Raw genomic sequence first — 11,416 nt, 5'->3', positions numbered from 1 at the left:
TGGCGTGAACCCGGGAGGCAGAGCTTGCAGTGAGCTGAGATCCGGCCACTGCACTCCAGCCTGGGCGACAGAGCGAGACTCCGTCTCAAAAAAAAAGAGAAAATAGTCCTCCCAACTGGCATCCATGCTTCCACCTTTTCCACCACCCTCCTCTGAGTCCACTCTCCACACAGGAGCTAATGCTCTTCTTAAAATAAAATAGATCACAAAGCTCCCCTGCTTAAAGCTCCTTGGTGGTTTCCCAAGTGTCTTACTCTGTTCTGGCTGCTGTAACACAGTACCATAGACTGGGTGACTTATTTCTCACAATTCTGAAGGCTAGAAAGTCTAAGATCAAGGCACTGGTGATTTGGTGTCTGGGGAGGGCCTACTTCCTGGTTCACAGAGGGCCATCTTCCCACTGTGTCCTCACATGACAAAATAGAGCTCTCTGGGGTCTCTTTTATAAGGGTACTAATTCCATTCTTAAGGGCTCTGCCCTCATGACCTAATCACCTCTTAAAAAGGCCCCACTTCCAAATGCCATCACAATGAAGAATAGGTTTCAATATGGCGAAGGGGGACACAAACATTCAGTCTATAGCGGCAAGGCACTTAAAATTTAATCTCTTTACAAAGGCCTGCAAGAAACAGCAGTATCTGGTCTTGGGCCTTTTTCTTCAACTTCATCTCACACCACTCTCCCCACTGTACATATACTCCAACAAGCTGCCACAGATTCTCAGCTCCTCAAATATTCTTCCTATCCTTCCTATCTCAGGCCTTTGCATCAGCTGTTCCCTACTTGAAATGTGCTTTCTTCCAGTCTTCAAAAGGCTAGATCCTTCTCATCTTTTAGGTCTCAGCTCAAATGTCACCACCTCAGAAGGGCCCTTCCCTATAAACCATCCCCTCCTCAAAAAATAAATAAATAAATAAATAAATTATTCGCCACTTTATCCTTTTGTATTTCTTTTTTGTAACACTTACATCTTACATCTCTGGCAATATTTTATTTGCCAATTTATTTTCTATCTATCTCTACCACTGGAATATAAGCTGCATAAGGATGAGAACTACATCTGTAATGTTCTTTACTGTATCACCAGCATGTGGGATGGTGCCAGGCTTATAGCTAGCACCACATCTATGTTCTAAGCATTGGGAATATGGCAGTAAACAAAGCAGACAAAAATCTCTCCCCTCACGGAGATAACATTTTACTGATTATTCAGGTAATAAGCAAAGCAAGTAAACTATAATGTATATTCAAAGGCAACAAGTGCTACAGACAAAAATAAAGCAAAGATGGAAAGGCAGAATCAGAGTGCTATAATTTTAATTATGAAGTCAGGGAGCCCTCACTTGAAAAGGTCTTATTGGAGTCAAGCTCTTAAGGAGCTGAGGAAGCCAACAATCCAAGAAAAGAAAACAGTAAGTGCCATGACCCTGAGTGTGCAATGTGCCTAACACATTTGGGGAACAGCAAGAAAATCAGTATGACCACAACAGAAAGCATTAGAGGGAAAGCTAGAAGATGAGGTCAGAGAAGTAACAAGGGGACAGAAACAGGCCCTGATAGAAACTATAAAGGCTTTGGTTTTATTCTGAATCAGAGAGGAAGCTACTGGAGCATTGCGGGCAGAGAATTACCATGAGTTGAATTACTTCTATCACTTGGGCTGCCATGCTAAGAACAGAGTATTCAGGAGGGATTAAGAGTAAAGACAAAGAATACACAGTGCAATTATCCGAGTAAGAGTTGATAGTGGTTTGGTTGGGATAATGAGGCATGGTAAGATTGAATATATTTTGAAGTTAGCACCTACAAGATATCCTGACATGCTTTCTCTGAAAGCGACATGTCAAGGATAACTTTAGAAGTTCTGACAGCAATGGAAAGAACTGAATTGCTATTTACCGAGATACAAAAGATTGTTAAAGTAGTAGGAAATATACCAAAAGTTCCATTTTAGGCATGTAACATTTGAGATGTCTATTTGACATTCAAGAGGAAAGGTGGACTATGTGGCTGGATATAGACTATACAGGGCTAGGTGGATGATGAAATTTGGGGAGTTATCGGTGTGCGTATATGTACTTTCAAGTACTTGGAGCAGGATGAAATCACCAGGGGGAATAAACAAAAAGAGCAGTCCAAGGCCTGAGCCTTAAGATTCTATAACACATTCAACAGAAAGAGATTAAAAAGAACCAGCAAGTGAGACAGGAAATAAAAGACCAATAAGACTTAAGGTAAATCAAGAAATGTGGTAACCTCAAAGCAAAATGAAGAAAATGTTTCCTGGATAAGGGATTGAACAACTCTGTCAAGTAAGATGACGACTAACTAGACTTAATGTGAAGATCACTGGTAAAATGGATTAGAAGAGTTTCAGTGGAGTTATAGAGGACATAGGCTGACAAGCTTGGATGTAAGGCAAAATGGGAACAGGAAGTAGTGATGTAGTGCAGACAACTCTTTCAAGGAGTTTTACGATAAAGGAGTTGTTTTGTTTTGTTTAATTTTATTTCTTGCGTCTTAAAGGTGGGAGAAATTACAGTATGACTGCATGCTTATTAAAATAATCTAGTAAAAATAAAAAAAATTGATGATGGAGGATAGGAAAGAAATGCAGCAGCAAAGTCTTTCAGGTTAGAAGGGACAGAATCTAGTGAACAAGTTGAAGAGGTGAACTTAGAAAGGAGCAAACATGATCCATCTATAGTAACTAGAAGGGAGGATAAATAAAGATGCTAGCAGGTGCGCAGATGTGACTGAGAGAGTTTGTGGAATGAAATGACAGCCTGCCGGCCAAATTTGGCCTGCTGCCTGTTTCTGTAAATTAAGTTTCATTGGAATACAGCCACACTCACTCATTTACATATTGCCTATGGCTTCTTTTGTGTTACAATAGTTGCACCAGAAACCATATGGCCCACAAAGCCTAAAATATTTACTATCTGGCCATTTACAGAAAAAGCTTGCCAACCTTGGAATAATCCAACTGGATTAATCCAAATGTTACTCTCTGAGTTGAGAGTCAGATGCGAGGCTATGAGGAAAGAAGGTAGGCAAGGACATAGGAAACGACAGCATTTAATGAGACAATGACCCAACAATAAGTTTTACATCATTCCTAGTTTCTGGAGCCCAAAATGAACATTCTATGAGCAATCAATCATCACTTTAATTTTGTTCCTTATCTTTAAAAACATTTTTTTTTAAATAGAGATGGGGGTCTCACTATGTTGCCCTGGCTGGTCTCGAACTCCTGGATTCAAGCGATCCTCCCAGCTCAGCTGCTCAATGTGCTGGGACTACAGCCATGAGCCACCTCCCCAGCCTTTAAATGTTTTTACATCTATTGCTACATTCGTTTCAAACGGGCTTTATTGATAAGGAATAGGGTATGGTTTTGACTATTACTAAGAGATCTCTCAAAAAGGGAAAGGTAAGAAGAAATGTTATATATATTTATTTCTTCTTACCTTTCTCTTTTTGAGAAAGGTTATACATACATATTTATAAATCGGCATTTCAAGTTATTTGCTATTTTTAAAAAATCTTCAAGACAGATGACTATAATAAAGGTTTTCGCCATAATGAATAATTTTACAGTATTCCATCATACTTTATATTTCAGCATACAAAAATGAAATTATATGAAAAGAAATATACACATCTTTTCAAAGAAATCTCCATCTTAGTAGAAAGCCAAAATTTCTGCTTCGTTTTCCAAAGGCCTCATACAAAGATTTACCTTAAACAGTCACCTTATTTTCTACTACCTCATTTCCAAAGAACACATACTGTTACAGTGAAACCAATCTCCACTCCAACCTGGATCAGCCTATAATCATTTTTAACTCCATCCTTTCTTCAGTTATTCTCTGTGCCTATCAAAGCCACATTCATAACTAAAAATACATTTAAAGTTATATATTCTTCACGAAATCTTCCTAAATGGTTCAACCTGCTCACTTCCTTCCCATCAAAATTGACTTAAAATACAATTGTGCATTCATTTATCTGTTTTTTCTGTTGTGTTTGCTGTATATTAATATGAACTCTTTAACTAGAAGCACTTCCAAGACAAGGAATTCTTATTCTCACGTTATTACTTAGATGCCAAGCACCACAGTCATTATTCTCAACACATGCTTGTTGATCTGTGTACCAGAAATAAAAAAAAAATGTCATATATCCACCATCCACTCAGTCTAGTACATATAATCCTTGCATATCCATGCAGTTGCACATACTCGTACATAATGGACACTCAAAAAATGTTTGTAGGTTGAATGAAAGCGGATTGAATGCATGCACAAATGATGAATAAATAAAGGGAACCTTTTATAAGGTATAGGAAAGTGGCAAACTACAGAAGGATGTGAATGATCAATCTGAAACTTTAGACCTTAAATTCATAAGGGCCATATATTCATCAGAACACTTTCTGCTCCAATTCAAACCAATTTATGCATAGAATTCTGGCACAAGGACTGAGAAGGACACCAGGATAGCTCACAAAATCAAAAGTAGGTACCACTTACCATGTTCCCTGAGATTGAAAGTGGCACTACCACCATCCATCTCCCATCTCCTTATGGCATCACTTTCTCCCACTACACAGATGTGCTTTTCATACACGTGGTAAAGAATGTCACCAGCACCTTCCCAGATTAACAATTTCAGAGAAAATGTACTACACCTTTGTCCTAGCATTCGCCCATAAATTTTGAAAAAGGATTCTGACTGGTTCTGCATGAGTAACAGCAATCACTGTTGCAATAGGGATGACCAAGCTCAGGTTATAAGACAGTAAGACTGATGGAGAGCCCACCAACCACTCAGAATAGGGGAGGAGTGGTTCCCTAAATGAAGAGATACTGAGTTGACAAAAACAATATATGACATGTCTTCTACCAGCCACAGCCTTCAACAAACCAATTTTAATCAGGAGTTGACGATAAGCTTACTACATTTTGAAATTATTTGACTTTCCTCATGAAATGAGACCTATGTGAAGTCCACTTAATTTTCTGAAACTTCACATCATGTACCTTCATTCTAATATTCTGACACTTGTTTCATGCAGCCATACCAGTCACAGCTTTAAATTTTTAGTCAGACTTTGCTCACAACTTTTCAAGATAAATTAATAAAAATCATTTTGGTCAGTCATCACATAGCAGTCTCTTATTTACTTCACTACATCTAAAGCTTTCATTCTTCGTTACATTACTTTTTCTGGGTAGTTTGGCTCAAATAGTACAAACTGAATATTCCTTTACCCAAATGCTTGGAAGTAAGCCGGGAGCAGTGGTTCATGCCTGTAATACAGTGGCTCGCCCCTGTAATCCCAGTGCTTTGGGAGGCCGAGGCAGACAGATCATTGGAGGTCAGGAGTTTGAGACCAGCCTGTCCAACATGGCGAAGCCTCGTCTCTACTAAAAATACAAACAAACAAACAAAAAAAATTAGCTAGGCATAGTGGTATGCTCCTGTAGTCCCAGCTACTCGGGAGGCTGAGGCAGAAGAACTGCTTGCACCCGGGAGGCAGAGGTTGCCGTCAGCCGAGAAAATCACGCCACTGCACTCCAGCCTGGGTGGCACAGTGAGACTCCATCTCAAAAAAACAAAACAAAACAAAACAAAACAAAACAGCTTGGAACTAGAAGTGTTTCAGATTTGAGATTTTTGAGGATTTTGGAATATTCACACTACTTACTGGCTGAATATCCAAAATCCAAAATGTTCCAATGATGATTTCCTTTGAGCTTCATGTCAGCACTAAAAAAGTTTCAGATTTTGGAGTATTTTGGATTTCAGGTTTTCAGATTTGGGATGCTCAACCTTTAGGAAAATTCTTAGCATTCAGAATTACTTTATCTCCTCAGGAATAACATAGTACGCATGTGAACCTCATGGTAGGAAGTCAAACAAATGTTATATAGGAAAAAGTTACTTAATGACATAAATGATAACGTGGTATCCTCAACTCAGCTCTACTGCTCTCTACTCAATGTACATTATTTTCTGACAAAATCAAAATTCATGCCTTTGTAAAAAAATGGCCCTGAACAGAAATCCATTTGCTGGTGAAGTTCAGAGAAGAACACAGTTATGATAATTAAACCAATAATGTAAGGTGGTATACTATACGACAGCTATTTCAGCAGTTACATAAATAATCTTATTCCTAATTTTTGGTTATACTTGTGTGTATACTTACTGCATTTAGAGGAATTTTATGATACTGTGGTATCCAAGAATCTTAGGATTTCAAAGATCCCAGGACCTATCCAACACAAACAGTAAGAGACATCTGTGTTTCGAGGGTAGAAAAAACATGGTTTTTTACACGGGTACAATATTTTCCACTACATTTCCAAAGCTTTCCTTATAATACCATAGATTTGTTGGCATATTTTTCCTCCTTTTTTGTCTACACCCAGACATTCACGATTGTCTTCAAGAAACTAATCATAACACGATAGTGATTCCCAAGTCCCGCTCCTGATTCATAATGAAGATGCTATTAGTCATAATATAAACACATACGAGATAACTTTTCTTTAGGTACATTGCTTTGCACTTACTAGACCACAACCACACTCTTCTGGCCATTCATACAGCTTTGAAACATCTATCTGCCACCTTTATCTCCACTGTTCATTACCCAGAAGTCTTTAATGCCACCTTCTATTTAGAAGGATGATACAGTTAAAGTTGTATTTGGATCTCTAACAAAACGTTAAGCAATAAACTATGAAACCAAAAATTACTTCTTTTGCTTAGATTAAAATGAAAACCCATGTTTAAGTATTTTATTTTGGCCAAAAAATAAAATACAACTGTAACTTACATAACTTATGAAAACTCATGTATATGTAAACTACAGGTTGAGGGTCTATTATCCGAAATGCTTGGGAACAGAAAGGTTTCATTCTTTTTTTCTTTTTCTTTTTTAGGATTTTAGAATATTTGCATTATACCAGTTGAGCACCTCAAATCCAAAAGTTCAAAATCCAAAATGTTCCAAAGAGCATTTCCTTTGACCATCATGTCAGCGCTCAAAGAATTTTGCATTTTGGATTTTTGGGTTTGGGATACTTAACCTGTATTTTATTTTATTTAGTCCAATATTAAAACATACTAACTTACTACTTAATAGACTATATACTCCAGTATTTCAATCTTTACCATACCTCTTTCTTCAGGAACAAAAGGCACACAATTTAACACTTGCACAATGTCACAATCAGGAACAGTGATCAAAAGAAGAGATGATATCTGGAAATGAAGACCAAGATTTTAAAACTTTTGACTACAAAAACTGTTCAATTACACGTCACATTCAACTTAAGGTGTATAAAGAAACCTAAAAAAAACCACACACACACACAAAACTAAGAAAACCTCTCTACCCTTAAGCATATATCATTGATGCCCAGTGATAACATGTCATAAATTTGCAAAAGTCACAATCTGAAGCCTAGAATCAATCTGACTCAGTATCTTCATTTATTACAAGAAAAAGAAATAGAGCCTTGCCCAAAGTCACAAAACTAGAACTAATATCTGGATCTGATTCCAACTCAGTTATCCTACAACCACAATAGTAACCCTTAATACTTATTTCTGGTATCTAATATGCCATGAAAACTGCTCACCATGAGACGCCAATACCCCATATAGAATTGAAATACTCACAGCCTACACACCTGGGACCAGATAATAAACAAAAATTTCAAGACTGTGTTAAAACCCTTTTCTTCTGCTTATGGCACTTTGCCACAAAACCTTCAGTAGCATACCTGAAGGAATGCCGGCAAGATTAAAGTCTCCTATCATTTAAAAAAAAAAAAAAAAAAAAAAAAGTTGTATTAAGTACTCTAAAGTATGCAATGTCAGAACGCCTCAATGAGAACAATTCTAAACAACTATATACAGAAAAGCAAACAATAAAAATAAACTTAAAGGGCATTTAAAGTATATCTCGAAGTCAAATTATAGATTTAGGCTAAAGTACAGTCCCTCTGTAATGTTTCAAAATATAGAAACTTCTGGGATTACAGCATACTATTACCAGAGAGGCTAGAACAGAATCCGAAGTGTGACCATGGCAAAAAACCGAAGCATTTAAAAGTTCATACATTATCAATGCACATAGTGGGTGTTCATTGTGGTTACTGTCTTTTGTCCTTTCATAAAACCAGATATAAAACGTTTTAAGTGGTCATTATACTTATTTTCACTGCAACAAACAGGAAACATTTGGTTGTGTAACATACCTACATTTTATTCTCCTCCCCCTTTTGTTGGCAATTTTCTGTATCTAGGGATGATCTAATTTATAGTTTTTATAGCAAAAATCAACATTGTTTACTATGCTTACCTTCCCCAGGAAATCCCAACACCCTCAAAGTGTTAAAAGAATGCAATGTCTCTTTATAAATTTCAGAAAAGAGAATTTTGCTGAAAGGTAGTGAATGCATTTCTATAAATTTGCAGTTAAACTCTGAAAATGTTAGGAAATTTCACTGAATCAATTTAAATGTTTTAAATTAAATCTGAGGATACCAACCTTAGAGTATACTCAAATCAGACCCCTTGCTGCAGAAAAAGCAATTCAATAATTACCAGTAACTAGATCTAACATGCACATTTTCAAGTTAATAGAATTCCTATCCTGACAGTTTGGTGTCTTCATGTTTTATCACTGTGACAACTGTAAAAATTCCAACATTCTTATGAATTCCTTGAACATTGACTTATTTTATTTTTCTAGGGTTTTTTAGACGTTTGACAACATACTCAACAATGTTTGCACTCAAACAGCTCACATACACTACTTGCTATCAAATTTAAACCTAAAAAGAAAACTGAGTCTTAACTGTTGTATTCTAAACTTTAAAGCTACATCTGTTTGATCGGTCCGCTTAAGAGTTAAAACATTTTTCCTTATATACATTCACTCCATATACTTTTCAATTACCACAGCCACCTAGGAAGAGACTGTCTACTTGACAAAGAGGACACCATGTAAAGAATAGAGTCAAAATGAACCCTACATGTGAGAAAGCCAGTTACAAAGAAATCCATCTGCCACTGGGTGTGGTTAGGGTCTGCGGGGAAGAGCACCTTTGGCCAACTCTGGAGAAGAGCGAGCGCTTCAGGGAGCTGGGCATCTCTGCAAGAAATGGCCCCCAATGACCATAGGCTGGGCCAGCAATAGGGACGCCGTCGAGTCGGGCCTGCGAACCTATAGCTCGAGGGGTGCGGTCTGCGGGGTGCCCTTGCTGTCTCCACCAACCACGAAACCCGCCGAGTGAGTGCTTCGAGCGCCGCGCGCCCAGCTTCGCCCCAAACACCGCGCCCGATCCGCCCCTTCCTCCGGGGTTCGGCTGCCCCGCGGGGAGCGCGGAGGCACACCGTGCCCTACTCCCACCCAGCTCCTAGAATGTAGGAGAGTGTAGAGTTCAAAAAGCCCGGACGTAAAACAACCCCAGGTCTAGAAAGTAAGGGTTAGGTCCAGCAGCCTGCAAAAGCGCTCGGCAAAAAAACCCCGACTTCTCCAGAAAAACTTTGCGGCAAGTTAGGCGGAAGCGCTGAATGGCCGGGACTATTTAACTTGCGCTTCCTCTCACAAGAGGCGGATCCCTAGCCCTGTTTGGGGGACCCTGACGGTCCACAAACTCGCCGTTTGCCTGCTGGCCGGCCCTCTAGAAGTTCCGGCATCCTAAAAGGTCTGGGCAGTCCCGCTCACGGGGAGTACCTGTCGTAGTCCCCATTGCCTGCGAGTCCCTGATGGCGGCCATTACACTTCCATCCGGGTATTGCCGAAAAGCTGATCGCAGCGCTACCGGGAGCGCACGCTACGGCGGAGGGATCTGTGCTGCACCTGAGACAAGCGGAAGAGAACGGAAGCCGGCAGGGTCCGCGCTCGGTCTGACGAGACTAGGCCATGGAGCTGGGTTCGCCGCTGACCTTTCCACGTAGGGCGCTGCCCCGGCGCCCACCACTCCAGTGACTCACTACTACCTCTTTGCTCACCAGCAGCTGCTGATCCTACTGCCAGTGAAATGGCAGACAAACGTCCACTTTGTGCTCTTCAGAGTAGACACCAGGAGCAGGAACTGTATGCACTTCGCAAGCCTTTGCTGACTGGGAATGGTCTCCACCCTGAGATTTTAACCAGTTCCGGTTTAGCAAATGGCGTCTCCCCACCCCTTGCTTCTGGCACACAGGTTTTAGCAACCATTGTAGCCCATGTCAACGAAAGAAGCTTTCGCCAGTAGCTCTGGAAGACGTACTGAACTCCAAACATGTACATATTGAATATTTGATCAAAAACTGTCTTTACAATGAGAGAGGCTCGCATCCCCCTCAAACGAATACTTCCTCTACCTCACAACAGGGCTGGACAATTAATACGGTTGGCTTTACCCCAAAGGCCAGTATGGCTCCTCTTCTGTTCTTTATAAATCCAACCTATTAATTGATACCTCACTTTCTACATAATTCTACATAAATTATCTTTTAAAATGTGGGAGGGAATAAGTAGCAGCAAACGTTCAAGCAACAACAAAATACCTTGATGCAGAAGGATATACCAATAAATTAAAAGCGAAACTACGATCAGATTTTTCACTTTTTTTTTTATTCCATGTTTTCTTAAGTAGCATGTACAGCATTGACAATTTTCTAAAAACTTTTAAAATGTGTATGATACATAATTGTCTCAGAGTAGGCTTTTGAAAATGTCAACCTGTAGCCAAATGCAAGATTTTCTCCATCCTTTAATAAAAAGCACACTGAGAAATCCTCACTTTGTCTTTAGGAAGCCTTCTTTATTATTGTGTTTATTGGGCTACACAATTCCACCTAGAAAAGGCAAATGAGCGGAAATTCACGTTAGTCATACTCACCTTTGTGTAAAACACACAAGGAGAAATCTTCTGTAAATACCAAAGGGGATGCCATTATGGAATGATGAACATGTTTACAAAGTGGATTTTATGCCCGCATCGTACATCCCCCATCTCTCTTCAGGTCCTCATTTCCGTGCAAGCCAGACATGCACACACATCACAGCAGAAAGAGAGAACAAGATTTTTCTTTTAATGACAAAAAACGATGTTAGTTTGGAAAAATGGGCAGAGCTGTTCTGTGTTTTCATGTAGTTTTTGTTTTTCAGATTAGGATATTGCATCCCCCCAACAGTATTCACATTATAACTTTATTTTACCTCTACGTATACATTCACCTACAAAATCTTGCAAACCTGCATTTATGTTATAGAGGAATTGGAGAAAGTTAAAATAAATTGTTAGTCAGACTTACCTTATCTCTTCCCCTTTCTCCTCCACCATTCATCTCACCTCTTCCACCATTCATATGACCTTTTTTTCTTGCTAACCTCTATGT

General features: G+C 39.2%; 1 protein-coding gene across 4 annotated transcripts in view; it reads right to left on the bottom strand.

Annotated features, from left to right (window-relative positions):
- The window catches only part of ZNF518A (zinc finger protein 518A), a 34,973-nt gene extending 24,803 nt beyond the window's left edge, over window positions 1-10,170 (bottom strand). For 2 of the 4 annotated variants that reach the window (XM_012000083.1, XM_012000090.1), the window contains exons 1-3: window positions 9,891-10,168; window positions 7,195-7,279; window positions 6,219-6,284 (exon numbers count right to left, since the gene is read on the bottom strand). The gene's annotated coding sequence lies outside the window, so the exon portion shown is untranslated. Of the gene's footprint in view, window positions 1-6,218; window positions 6,312-7,194; window positions 7,280-9,764; window positions 9,828-9,890 lie in introns of those variants that run through there. The other 2 variants (XM_012000077.1, XM_012000068.1) reach the window with 2 other exon arrangements.
- Between the last annotated feature and the right edge of the window lie 1,246 nt (window positions 10,171-11,416).

The sequence above is a fragment of the Mandrillus leucophaeus genome, unplaced genomic scaffold (assembly GCF_000951045.1).
Source record: "Mandrillus leucophaeus isolate KB7577 unplaced genomic scaffold, Mleu.le_1.0 Scaffold117, whole genome shotgun sequence".
Classification (NCBI taxonomy): domain Eukaryota; kingdom Metazoa; phylum Chordata; class Mammalia; order Primates; family Cercopithecidae; genus Mandrillus; species Mandrillus leucophaeus.
This window is presented reverse-complemented; position numbering and strand designations above follow the sequence as displayed.